This window comes from Globicephala melas, chromosome 2 (genome assembly GCF_963455315.2).
Source record: "Globicephala melas chromosome 2, mGloMel1.2, whole genome shotgun sequence".
Taxonomy (NCBI): Eukaryota; Metazoa; Chordata; class Mammalia; order Artiodactyla; family Delphinidae; genus Globicephala; species Globicephala melas.
In genome coordinates, this window is record NC_083315.2 from 97,460,235 (window position 1) to 97,474,923 (window position 14,689).

The 14,689-nt window shown below is 37.6% G+C and overlaps 1 protein-coding gene and 1 pseudogene across 4 annotated transcripts in view; both read right to left on the bottom strand.

The window, feature by feature from the left end:
- LOC115845916 (uncharacterized) overlaps positions 1-14,689 on the bottom strand; it is a 602,167-nt gene that overhangs the window by 87,708 nt on the left and 499,770 nt on the right. The gene's annotated exons all lie outside the window — the stretch shown is intronic.
- Positions 14,036-14,594, bottom strand: LOC132596806 (COP9 signalosome complex subunit 5 pseudogene; annotated as a pseudogene).

Sequence of the window (14,689 nt, forward strand, 5' to 3'; positions counted from 1 at the left end):
AGGCCCGTGTACCGCAAAAAAAAAAAAAAAAAAGCAGCAAGGGAAAAGCAACAAATAAAATAGTAGGGAATCCCCATAAGGTTAACAGCTGATCTTTCAGCAGAAACACTACAGGTCAGAAGGGAGTGGCAAGATATATTTAAAGTGATGAAAGGGAAAAACCCACAACAAAGATTATTCTACCCAGCAAGGATCTCATTCAGATTCGATGGAGAAATCAAAACCTTTACAGACAAGCAAAGCTAAGAGAATTCAGCACCACCAAACCAGCTTTACAACAAATGCTAAAGGAACTTCTCTAGGCAGGAAACACAAGAGAAGAAAAAAACATACAAAAACAAACCCAAGGGCTTCCCTGGTGGTGCAGTGGTTGGGAGTCTGCCTGCCAATGCAGGGGACACAGGTTTGTGCCCTGGTCTGGGAAGATCCCACATGCCGCGGAGCGGCCAGGCCTGTGGGCCATGGCTGCTGAGCCTGTGCTCCACAACGGGAGAGGCTGCAACAGTGAGAGGCCCATGTACCGCAAAAGCAAACAAAAAAAAACCCAAAAGAATTAAGAAAATGGTAATAGGAACATACATATTGATAATTACCTTAAATGTAAATGGATTAAATTTTCCAAACAAAAGACACAGACTGGATGAATGGATACAAAAACAAGAATAGTATATATGCTCTCTACAGGAGACCCACTTCAGACCTAGGGACACATACAGACTGCAAGTGAAAGGATGGATAAAGATATTCCATGCAAATGGAAATCAAAAGAAAGCTGGAATAACAATACTAGTATCAGATAAAATAAACTTTAAAATAAAGACTGTTACAAGAGATAAGGACACTACATAATGATCAAAGGATCAATCCAAGAAGATATAACAATTATAAAAGTTTATGCACCCAACATAGGAGCACCTCAATACATAAGGCAAATGCTAACAGCTATAAAAGGGGAAATCAACAGTAACATATTCATAGTAGGTGACTTTAACACCCCACTTTCACCAATGGACAGATCATCAAAAATAAAAATAAATAAACACAAGCTTTCAATGATACATTAAACAAGATAGACTTAATTGATATTTATAGGACATTCCATCCATAAACAACAGAATACACTTTCTTCTCAAGTGCACATGGAATATTCTCCAGGATAGATCACATCTTGGGTCACAAATCAAGCCTTGGTAAATTTAAGAAATATTGAAAGTATATCAAGTATCTTTTGTGACCACAACCCTATGAGATTAGATATCAATTACAGGAAAAAAAATGTAAAAACAACAGACACATGGAGGCTAAACAATATGCTACTAAACAACCAAGAGGTCAGTGAAGAAATCAAAGAGGAAATCAAAAAATACCTAGAAACAAATGACAATGAAAACAAGATGACCCAAAACCTATGGGATGCAGCAAAAGCAGTTCTAAGAAGGAAGCCTGTAACAATACAACAAGAAACAAAAAAATCACAAATAGGTGCCCTTCAGGGGATTGATGTGACCATGCATCTGAAGGATGCAGTGCTGAGCCAGCCAGAGTGGATACGCAGCCAGTGGGATGTCCCTCCTGTGATGTAGCAGTTCACCATGGGGACAGGTCTTGGGAACGGGCGTCCAGGGGCCTGAACAAGGCATCAAACTGATGCCTTCAGAAGCAGCAGTAGGTCCCTGGGAGGAGGAACAAAGATAGCGGACTAGAAGGACATGCTCTCACTCCCTCTTGTGAAAACACCAGAATCACAACTAGCTGCTGGACAATCATTGACAGGAAGATACTGGAACCCACCAAAAAAGATATCTCACATGCAAAGACAAAGGAGAAGCTATAATGAGACAGTACAAGGGGCGCAATCACAGTAAAATCAAATCCTATACTGGTGGGTGGGTGACTCAGAGACAGGCGAACAATTACACCACAGAAGTCCACCAACTGGAGTGAAGGTTCTGAGCCCCACGTCAGGCTTCCCAACCTGGGAGTCCAGCAACAGGAGGAGGAATTCCTAGAGAATCAGACTTTGAAGCCTAGTGGGAACTGATTGCAGGAATTCAACAAGACTGGGGGAAACAGAGACTCCACTCTTGGAGGGCACACACAAAGTAGTGTGTGCATTGGGACCCAGGGGAAGAAGCAGTGACCCCGGGGGAGACTGAACCAGACCTACCTGCTAGTATTGGAGGGTCTCCTGCAGAAGCAGGGGTTGGCTCTGTTTCACAGTGGGGAAAAGGACACTGGCAGCAGAAGTTCTGGGAAGTACTCCTTGGTGTGAGCCCTCCCAGAGTCTTCCATTAGCCCCACCAAAGAGCCGAGGTAGGCTCCAGTGTTAGGAGCAAAAGAAGTTCTAAGAGGGAAGTTTATAACTATACAAGCCTACCTCAAGAAACAAGAAAAATCTCAAGTAAACAATCTAACCTTACACCTAAAGGAACTAGAGAAAGATGAACAAACAAAACCCAAAGTTAGCAGAAGGAAAGAAATCATAAAGATCAGAGCAGAAATAAATAGAAATAAAGAAAATAATAGCAAAGATCAAGAAAACTAAAAGCTGGTTCTTTGAGAAGATAAACAAAATTGATAAACCATTAGCCAGACTCATCAAGAAAAAGAGGGAGAGGACTCAAATCAATAGAATTAGAAATGAAAAAGGAGAAGTTACAACAGACACCGCAGAAATACAAAGCATCCTAAGAGACTACTACAAGCAGCACTATGCCAATAAAATGAACAAGCTGGAAGAAATGGACAAACTCTTAGAAAGGTATAACCTTCCAAGACTGAACCAGGAAGAAACATAAAATATGAACAGACCAATCACAGTAAAGAAATTGAAACTGTGATTAAAAATCTTCCAACAAACAAAAGTCCAGGACCAGATGGCTTCACAGGTGAATTCTATCAAACATTTAGAGAAGAGCTAACACCCATCCTTCTCAAACTCTTCCAAAAAATTGCAGAGGAGGGAACACTCCTAAACTCATTCTATGAGGCCACCATCACCCTGATACCAAAACCAGACAAAGATACTACAAAAAAAGAAAATTACAGACCAATATCACTGATGAATATAGATGCAAAAATCCTTAACAAAATACTAGCAAACAGAATCCAACAACACATTAAAAGGATCATACACCACAATCAACTGGGTTTTATCCCAGGGAGGCAAGGATTCTTCAATATATGCAAATCAATCAATGTGATACACCGTATTAACAAATTAAAGAATAAAAACCATATGATCATCTCAATAGACATAGAAAAAGCTTTTGACAAAATTCAACACCCACTTATGATAAAAACTCTCCAGAAAGTGGGCATAGAGGGAACCTACCTCAACATAATAAAGGCCATATACGACAAACCCACAGGAAACATCATTCTTAATGGTGAAAAACTGAAAGCATTTCCTCTAAGATCAGGACGATACAAGGATGTCCACTCTCACCACTATTATTCAACATTGCTTTGGAAGTCCTAGCCACGGCAATCAGAGAAGAGAAAGAAATAAAAGAATACAAATTGGAAAAGAAGAAGTAAAACTGTCACTGTTTGTGGATGACATGATACTATAGAGAATCCTAAAAAAGCCACCAGAAAACTACTAGAGCTAATCAATGAATTTGATAAAGTGGCACGAAACAAAATTAATGAACACAAATCTCTTGCGTTCCTATACACTTATGATGAAAAATCTGAAAGAGAAATTATGGAAACACTCCCATTTACCACTGCAACAAAAAGAATAAAATACCTAGGAATAAACCTACCTAGGGAGACAAAACACCTGTATGCAGAAAACTATAAGACAGTGACGAACGAAATTCAAGTTGATACAAACAGATGGAGAGCTATACCATGTTCTTGGATTGGAAGAATCAATATTGCGAAAATGTCTATACTACCCAAAGCAATCTACAGAATCAGTGAAATCCCTATCAAATTACCAATGGAATTTTTTACAAAACTAGGAAAAAAAAAATCTTAAAATTTGTATGGAGACACAAAAGACCCCGAATAGCCAAAGCAGTCTTGATGGCAAAAAATGGAGCTGGAGGAATCAGACTCCCTGACTTAAGACTATACTATAAAGCTACAGTAATCAAGACAATATGGTACTGGCACAAAAACAGAAACATAGATCAATGGAAAAGGTAGAAAGTCCAGACATACACCCACGTACCTACAGTCAACTATATATGACACAGGATGCAAGGATATACAATGGAGAAAAGACAGTCTCTTCAATAAGTGGTGCTGGGAAAACTGGACAGCAACATGTAAAAGAATGAAATTAGAACACTCCCTAACACCATACACAAAAATAAACTCAAAATGGATTTGAGACCTAAATGTAATACCAGGCATTATAAAACTCTTAGAGGAAAACATAGGAAGAACACTCTTTGACATAAATCACAGCAAGATCTTTTTTGATCTACCTCCTAGAGTAATGGAAATAAAAACAAAAATAAACAAATGGGACCTATTGAAACTTCAAAGCTTTTGTACAGCAAAGGAAACCATAAACAAGATGAAAAGACAACCCTCAGAATGGGAGAAAATATTTGCAAATGAATCAACGGAGAGTGGATTAATCTCCAAAATATATAAACAACTCCTGCAGCTCAATATTCAAGAAACAAACAACCCAATCCAAAAATGGGCAGAAGACCTAAATAGACATTTCTCCAAAGAAGACATACAGATGGCCAAGAAACTCATGAAAAGCTGCTCAACATCACTAATTATTAGAGAAATGCAAATCAAAACTACAATGAGGTATCACCTCACACCAGTTAGAATGGGTATCATCAGAAAATCTACAAACAACAAATGCTGGAGAGGGTGTGGAGAAAAGGGAACCCTCTTGCACTGTTGGTGGGAATATAAATTGATAGAGCCACTATGGAGAACAGTATGGAGGTTCCTCAAATAACTGAAAATAGAATTACCATATGATCCAGCAATCCCACTACTGGGCATATACCCAGAGAAAACCATAATTCAAAAAGACACATGCACCCCAGTGTTCATTGCAGCACTATTTACAATAGCCAGGTCATGGAAGCAACCTAAATGCCAATCGACAGACAAATGGATAGAGAAGTTGTGGTACATATATACAATGTAATATTACTCAGCCATGAAAAGGAATGAAATTGAGTCATTTGTTGAGACGTGGAGGGATCTAGAGACTGTCATACAGAGTGGAGTAAGTCAGAAAGAGAAAAACAATTATCGTATATTAATGCATGTATGTGCAACCTAGAAAAATGGTACAGGTGAACCGGTTTTCAGGGCAGAAGTTGAGACACAGATGTAGAGAATAAACGTATGGGCACCAAGGGGGGAAACCGCGGTGGGGTGGGGATGGTGGTGTGCTGAATTGGGCGATTGGGGTTGACATGTTTACACTGATGTGTATAAAATTGATGACTAATAAGAACCTGCAGTATAAAAAAACAAACAAAAAAAAACAACTAACACTAAACTTTCTTTGGGTTATTTGTATGGAAATATGTTAATATAAATGTTTCAGACATTTAAAAAAATGTCACAAATAAACAACCTAACCTTACACCTAAAGCAATTAGAGAAAGAAGAACAAAAATACCCCAAAGTTAGCAGGAGGAAAGAAATCATAAAATCAGATCAGAAATAAATGAAAAAGTAATGAAGGAAACAATGGTAGAGATTAATAAAACTAAAAGCTGGTTCTTTGAGAAGATAAACAAAATTGATAAACCATTAACCAAACGCATCAAGAAGAAAAGGGAGAGGACTCAAATGAACAGAATTAGAAATGAAAAGAAGTTACAACTGACACTGCAGAAATACAAAGGATCATGAGAGACACTACAAGCAATTCTATGCCAATAAAATGGACAACCTGGAAGAAATGGACAAATTCTTAAAAAGTACAAACTTCCAAGACTACACCAGGAAGAAATAGAAAATATGAACAGACCAATCACAAGCACTGATTTTGAAACTGTGATTAAAAATCTTCCAACAAACAAAAGCCCAGGACCTGACGGCTTCACAGGTGAATTCTATCAAACATTTAGAGAAGAGCTAACACCCATCCTTCTCCAACTCTTCCAAAATATAGCAGAGGGAGGAACACTCCTAAACTCATTCTACGAGGCTACCATCTCCCTGATACCAAAACCAGAGAAAGATGTCACACAAAAAAGAAATTTACAGACCAATATCACTGAGGAACATACATGCAAAATCCTCAACAAAATTTTAGCAAACAGAATCCAATAGCACATTAAAAGGATCATACACCATGATCAAGTGAGGTTTATCCCTGTAATGCAAGGATTCTTCAACATATGCAAATCAATGTGACATACCATATTAAAAAGTCGAAGGATAAAAACCATATGATAATCTCAATAGACGCAAGAAAAGCTTTTGTCAAAATTCAAAGCCCATTTATGATAAAAACTTTCCAGAAAGTGGGAATAGAGGAAACCTATCACAACGTAATAAAGGCCATATATGAGAAACCCACAGCCAACATCATTCTCAATGGTGAAAAACTGAAACCATTACTTCTAAGATCAGGAAAAAGAGAAGGGTGCCCACTCCATGACTATTACTCAACATACTTCTGGAAGTTTTAGCCATGGTAATCATAGAAATAAAAGGAATCCAAATCGGAAAAGAAGTAAAACTGTCACCGTTTGCAGGTGACATGACACTATACATAGAAAATCCTGAAGATGCCACCAGAAAACTACTAGCACTAATCAATGGATTTGGTAAAGTGGCAGGATACAAAATTAATGCACAGTAATCTCTTGCATTCCTACACACTACCAATGAAAAATGAGAAGGAGAAAATAAGGAAACACTCCCATTTACCATTGCAACAAAAAGAATAAAATATCTAGGAATAAACCCACCTAAGGAGGCAAAAGACCTGTATGCAGAAAACTATAGCACACTGATGAAAGAAATCAAAGGCGATACAAACAGATGGAAAGATATACCACGTTCTTGGAGTGGAAGAATAAACATTGTGAAAATGACTATACTACCCAAAGCAGTCTACAGATTCAATGTAATCCCTATCAAACTACCTATGGCATTTTTCAGTGAACTAGAACAAAAATTTCACAATTTGTATGGAAACACAAAAGACCCTGAATAGCCAAAGCAATCTTGAGAAAGAAAAACAGAGCTGGAGGAATCAGGCTCCCTGACTTCAGACAATACTACAGAGCTACAGTAATCAAGACAGTATGGTACTGGCATAAAAACAGAAATATAGATCAGTGGAACAGGATAGAAAGCCCAGAGATAATCCCATGCACTTATGGTCGCCTAATCTATGACAAGGAGGCACGAATATGCAATGGAGAAAAAACAGCCTCTTCAATAAGTGGTGCTGGGAAAACTGGACAGCTACATGTAAAAGAATGAAATTAGAACACTCCCTAATACCATACACAAACATAAACTCAAAATGGATTAAAGACCTAAATGTAAGGCCAGACACTATAAAACTCTTAGAGGAAAACATAGGCGGAACTCTCTATGACATAAATCACAGCAAGATCCTTTTTGACCCACCTCCTAGAGAAATGGAAATAAAACCAAAAGTAAACAAATGGGGCCTAATGAAACTTACAAGCCTTTGCACAGCAAATGAAACCATAAAGAAGATGAAAAGACAACCCTTAGAATGGGAGAAAATATTTGCAAATGAAGCAACTGACAAAGGATTAATGTCCAAAATATACAAGTAGCTCATGCAGCTCAACATCAGAAAAACAAAAACCCAATCCAAAAATGGGCAGAAGACCTAAACGGACATTTCTCCAAAGAAGATATATAGATGGCCAACAAACTTCTGAAAGGATTCTCAACACCACTAATCATTAAAGAAGTGCAAATCAAAACCACAATGAGGTATCACCTCACACTGGTCAGAAGGGGAAAGATCAAAAAAATCTACAAACAATAAATGCTGGAGAGGGTGTGGAGAAAAGGGAACCCTCTCACACTGTTGGTGGGAATGTAAATTGGTAGAGCCACTATGGAGAACAGTATGGAGGTTCCTTAAAAGCTAAAAATAGAACTACCATATGATCCAGCAATCCCACTACTGGGCATATACCCTGAGAAAACCATAATTCAAAAAGATACATGTACCACAATGCTCACTGCAGCACTATTTACAATAGCCGGGACATGGAAGCAACCTAAATGTCCTTCGACTGATGAATGGTTAAAGAAGATGTGGCACGTATATACAATGGAATATTACTCAGCCATAAAGTGGAATGGAATTGAGGTATTTGTAATGAGGTGGATGGACCTAGATTCTGTCATACAGAGTGAAGTAAGTCAGAAAGATAAAAACAAATACTGTATGCTAACACACATAGATGGAATCTAAAAAAACGGTATGATGAACCTAGTGGCAGGGCAGAAATAAAGACACAGATGTAGAGAATGGATTTGAGGACACTGGGGAAAAAGGGAAAATGTGACAAAGTGAGAGAATAGCATTGACGTGTATACACTACCAAATGTAAAATGGATGGCTATTGAGAAGCTGCTGCATAGCACAGGGAGATCAACTTGATGCTTTGTGATGACCTAGAGGGTTGCGATAGGGAGGTTGGGAGGGAGGCTCAAGAGGGAGGGGATATGGGGATATAGGTATACATATAGCTGATTCACATTGTTGTAAAACAGGAACTAACACAACATTGTAAAGCAATTATACTCCAATAAAGATATTAAAAATAGAAAGAAATGAATTAGGAGATTTATTACTGATACTGCAGAAATGCAAAGAATCATGAGAGACTACTATTCATATACAACAAATTGGACACCCTAGAAGATATGGGTAAATTCCTAGAAACAACAACCTACCAAAAATAAATCATAAAAAAACAGAAATATGAACATACTCTTAGTAAGGAAATTGGATTATTAATCAAAAACAAAACAAATACAAAAGCCCAGAACCAGACAGATTCACTGGTGAATTCTACCAAACATTTAAAAGAAGAATTAATACCAATCCTTCTCAAAATCTTTCAAAATATAGAAGAAGAATGAACATTTGCAAACTCATTTTGTGAGGCCAAGATTAGGTTGATATCAAAACTGGACAAGAAAACAAAATTACAGGCCAACATCCCTTATCAACATAGAAAAATTAGATGCAAAAATCCTCAACAAAATATTAGCAAACAAAATCAAACAATACATTAAAAGAATCACACACCATGATCAAGTGGGATTTATTCCTGAGATGTAAGAATTGTTCAACATCTGCAAAACAGTGTTGTGCACCACATTAACAAAATTGAGGATAAAAGTAATATGAGCATCTCAATGGATGCAGAAAAAGCAATTAATAAAATTCAAAACCATTTACATTATAAACTCTCACCAAAGTGGGTATAGGGGAAGCATAACTCAACATAATAAAGACCATATATGACAATCACACAGCTAATATCTTACTCAAAGGTGAAAAACTGAAAGCTTTTCCTCTAAGATGAGGGACAAACAAGTATGCCCAGCCTTGAAACTTTTATTCAACATAGTATTGGAAGTCCTAGACAGAGAAATTAGGCAAAAAAATAAAGTAAAATTAATAAAAGTCATCCAAATTGGAAAGGAAGAATTGAAACTGCCACTATTTGCAAATGACTTAATATTATATACAAAAAAACCTTAGGGCTTCCCTGGTGGTGCAGTGGTTGAGAGTCCACCTGCCGATGCAGGGGACATGGGTTCATGCCCCGGTCCAGGAAGATCCCACATGCCATGGAGTGGCTGGGCCCATGAGCCATGGCCGCTGAGCCTGCACGTCTGGAGCCTGTGCTCCACGACAGGAGAGGCCACAACAGTGAGAGGCCTGCGTACCGCAAAAAAAAAAAAAAAAAAAAAAAAAAAAAAAAAATCCTTAAAGACCCCACCAAAAGGACTTTTAGAACTAATCAAGTTCAGTGAAGTTTTAAGATACAAAATCAATATATAAAACTCTGTTGCATTTCTATACATTAATAAACTGTCAGAATGAGAAATTTAAAATATTATCCCATTTACAATTGCATCAAAAGAATAAAAACCTAGGAATAAACTTAACTGGAGGTGAAAGACCTGTACACTGAAAACTCTAAGACATTGATGAAAATAAATTGAAGAAGTCACAAATAAATGAAAAGATATTATGTGCTCATGGGTTGTAATAATATTGTGTTAAAATGTCCAAACTACCCAAAGCAATCTACAGATTTAATGCAATCCCTATCAAAATTCCATTGCCATCTTTCACAGAAATAGAACAAACAATACAAAAGTTTGTATGAATTCACAAAAGATTCTAAATTGCCAAAGCAATGTTAAGAAGACCAAAGCTGGAGGAATAACATGCTCAGATTTCAAACTATATTACAAAGCTATGGTCATCAAAACAGTATGGTATTAGCATAAAAACAGGCACAGACAAATAGAACAGAGAGTCCAGAAATAAACCTAAACATATATGGTCAATTAATTTATGACAAAGGAGCCAAGAAATACAATGGGGAAAGGACAGTCTTCTCAATAAATGGTGTTGGGAAAACTGGACAGCCACATACAAAAGAATAAAACTGAATTAATCTCTCATACTATACGCAAAATTAACTCAAAATGGATTAAAGACTGGAAGGTAAGACCTGAAACCATATTGGTCTTGGCAACGGTTTTTTGGATTTGACACCAAAACAGGTGCAAACAGGTGTTGCCAAAAGACAACAAAGCAAAAATAAACATGTGGGACTATATCACACTAGAAGACTTCTGCACAGCAAAGAAAACCATCAACAAAATGAAAAGGCAACCTACCAAATGGGAAAAAATAATTATTTGCAAATTATATCTGGTAAGAGGTAAATATCCAAGATATAAAGAACTCATACAACTCAATAGACAAACCCCAAACAATCCAACTCAAAAAAAAAAAAAATGGGCAGAGAATACAAATAGACATTTTTCCAAAGAAGCTATATAGATGGCCAACAGGTATATGAAAAGATGTTCAACATCACTAATCATCAGGGAAATGTAAATCAAAATCACAATGAGATACCAGCTCACACCTGTCAGAATGGTTATTATCAAAAAGTCAAGAAATAACAAGCATTGGCGAGGATGTGGATAAAAAGGAACTCCAATGCACTATTGGTGGGAATGTAAATTGCTCCAGCCACTATGGAAAACAGTATGGAGGGTCCTCAAAAATTAAAAAAAGAACTACTATGTAATCCAACAGTTCTACTTCTAGTTATTTAATCCGAAGACAACAAAAACACTAATTTGAAAAAATATAGGCAGCCCCATATTTATTACAGCATTATTTACCATAGCCAAGTTATGAAAATAACCTCAGTGTCCATCAATGGATGAATGGATACAGAAAAGGAGCTGTATATACAAGTACACACACAAAAAGGAATATTACTCAGCCATAAAAAAAGAAATCTTCCCATTTGGACAACATAGATGGACCTTGAGGGCATTATGCTTAGTGAAGTAAGTCAGATAAAGACAAATATTGCATAATTTCACTTACACTGGGGATCTAAAAGAAAAAGTGGGAGTGAGCAAATGGGTAAAAAGGGTTAAAAGGTACAAACTTACAGTTATAAAATAAATAAGTCATGGGAATATAATGTACAGCATGGTGACTATAATTAATAAGACTGTTGCATCTGTGAAAGTTGCTGAAAAAGTAGATCTTAAAAGTACTTATCACAAGAAAAGTAGATTTTGTAAATCTGTGGTGACAGATGTTAACTAGACTTATCGTGGTGATCAGTTGGCAATACATACAAATATCATATTATATTGTACATATATTATATGCCAATTATATCTTGACTTTTTAAAAAAAGACTTGAAATATTTGTTAATGCTTTGGAGTGGTATTTTGTTTGGTTATAACACAATGCTGAGATGGATCTTAAGTTGGAAACATAAAACTCCAATTTTATTCAGATTTTAGGGGCAGAGTTCTGGGGAGAGGTGGGCTAGAATAAGGCAAATGAAAAAGCATGTCTCACTTCAGTGTCTCAAACAAACAAACAGAGCACCGGGAAGCCTCATTGTGGTCCTGATGTCAAAGTGTATACCATAAGTTAGAAGGCATTTTTCCATCTCCCCAGGATATCTCCTATGGAAACAGCCCAGGCCATCATGGTAGCTGCTTAGGAATTTGGGATTCAAACAATCAATGTGAGGACAACAGGAGACAAGACAGAAGTGTCAACTGCTATCAAATGGCCCCAAAAAAGCACACCAAGCATATCATGGGAACAATGGAAGGCATGGCAGTGAGGCTCCATGTACAGGATAAAAGGGGAAAACATGGTCATTTGCAAACACATGGGAGTCACCCATGAAATCCATCCTACTGGGCTTCGGCTGCCATTGCGAAATTCCACAGACTGGGTGGCTTAAACAGAAATTTATTTTTTCACAATTCTGGAGGCTCGAAGTCCAAGATCAAGCTTTAGTGAGTTTTGATTCCTCCTGACACCTCTTTCCTTGGCTTGTAGATGGCCAACTTATCTGTGTCATCACATGGTCCATTTTCTGTGTGTGCACATCTCTGATGTCTCTCTTCTTATAAGGACACCAGTCATATCAGATTAGGGTCCCACCCTTATGACATCATTTTATTTTTTTTTGCGGTACGCGGGCCTCTCACTGCTCTGGCCTCTCCCGTTGCGGAGCACAGGCTCCGGACGCGCAGGCTCAGCGGCCATGGCTCACGGGCCCAGCCGCTCTGTGGCATGTGGGATCTTCCCGGACAGGGGCACGAACCCGTGTTCCCTGCATCGGCAGGCGGACTCCCAACCACTGTGCCACCAGGGAAGCCCTATGACATCATTTAACCTTAGTTACCTCCTTAAAGATCTTATCTCCAAATAGTCACACTGAGGGTTAGGATATCAACTTAGGAATTTTGAGGGGACACAATTTAGTCTATAACACCATTCCACACCTATTCTATAAAAACCATCTTATTCATACCCCTTCATCCAGGGTCTGCAGGAGGTTGGAATTCTACTGGGTAAGCCAAGTTAACTGTATTGTTATTTTTTATCATATTATACTTTCTCTCTAATAGCTCGTTCTGAAGCTGCTTTCATGGTTAGTTTGAATATCTGAAAATGATTAAGTAAGCTACTAGCTCTTTTCAACATTTTTAGAAAAGAAGCAACACCATGCAGAATCTTACTACTAAAGCCAGATAGAACTGTCATTTTTGCACCTAGCCCACGTTCAAAGAACTAGTTTGAATAAATTCACCATTTTTAGAACCACAATTATGTAAATGATCATCTCATTATATATATATATGAATATATATATATGAATGAATAAATATTTCTTTCTTACAATGCAACCTACATGTAGTTATGCTCATGGGGGGAAACAAAGAATTTTAGGTTCAAGCAAAATGCTGATCTCCAAAGTAGTAGTTGGCATTTTTAGGTAGTTTTAGATGAAAGTCTCAGTGTGAGTTCTTTGTCTGTCATGCCTTCCAGATGAGGGAAGATGTAATAGGCTGTTTGATAGTCTCAAGCCCAATCTTTATGCCTCTACCCTCCCTCAGGATGTAGTCAGGCAGTTGCTGGTTTTGTTACATCGTTAATTTAGCACCCTACACAATTTTAACTGGTTTTGTTAACATCATTTAATTTTCTCTTAGGGTTCAGCACCACAAATATTTCAGAAACAAAATAAACTGGGTCACTGTGGTTGCTCAAATCAGTAGGACACCATTCACGTGGCCCAAATGCATCTTAGCCGCTGGAGTTGACCATGGCACACCATGGGTTTTTTTTTTTCTTTGTGTTTTCATTTTAAATAATTTTATCACAAGATATTAATATTTAGGACACTTTGGAGCAACCTTATACTTCTAATCAGAGTTTCGGTAACTGGTTTTAAAGTGTTACTTAAGTATTTTTCTCATCGTTACTTTCAAGCAGAAGTACTACTCAGTGATTAAGAGATGTTACTTTGATTAAAGTTTATCCTTAATAACCTAAGACATCAATCCATGGACACCTTCTACGGTAGTGTTACAGTATTCTCAAGAAGTTTTGGCAAGTTTGTCTTCTGACTTTTGGTCATGTGTTTCTACACGGAACATGAAACTCCTTCATCTCACCTGGGCTTTTGACTGCTCTAAAACAAATCAGACAACTCAAACAGCTGACCAGCTGACCAATCCAGTCTGCATTAATCAGCAAGCTAGAGGAACACAGAATATTTACCCAGTATTTACTCCATGAAAGCTCAAGTGATTTGTGATCCAGAGGATTTGAAACATGAGACTTCTAAGACATGTTGCTTGCAGTGTACACCAAAGCCTTCTATTTTATTAAGTGGGGTCTGGTACTCAGAAGGTCCTTCTCAAGAGGTTTGTAACTCCTTGGGTATGTCCTAAAGGTTCCAAGATTCATTTTGCCTGCAGATACTGTTCTTGTTGGGTATAAACAAGCCCGGGTATAAACCTCCTGAGAATTAATGGGACCATCCAGTATAGACATACCCAAACTTCCTCTCTAGGAAGTGCTCCAAACCTAATGTACATTGTACACAGAACCTAAGATCATTTTCTACCCTCTGATGTTCTCTGTATCTC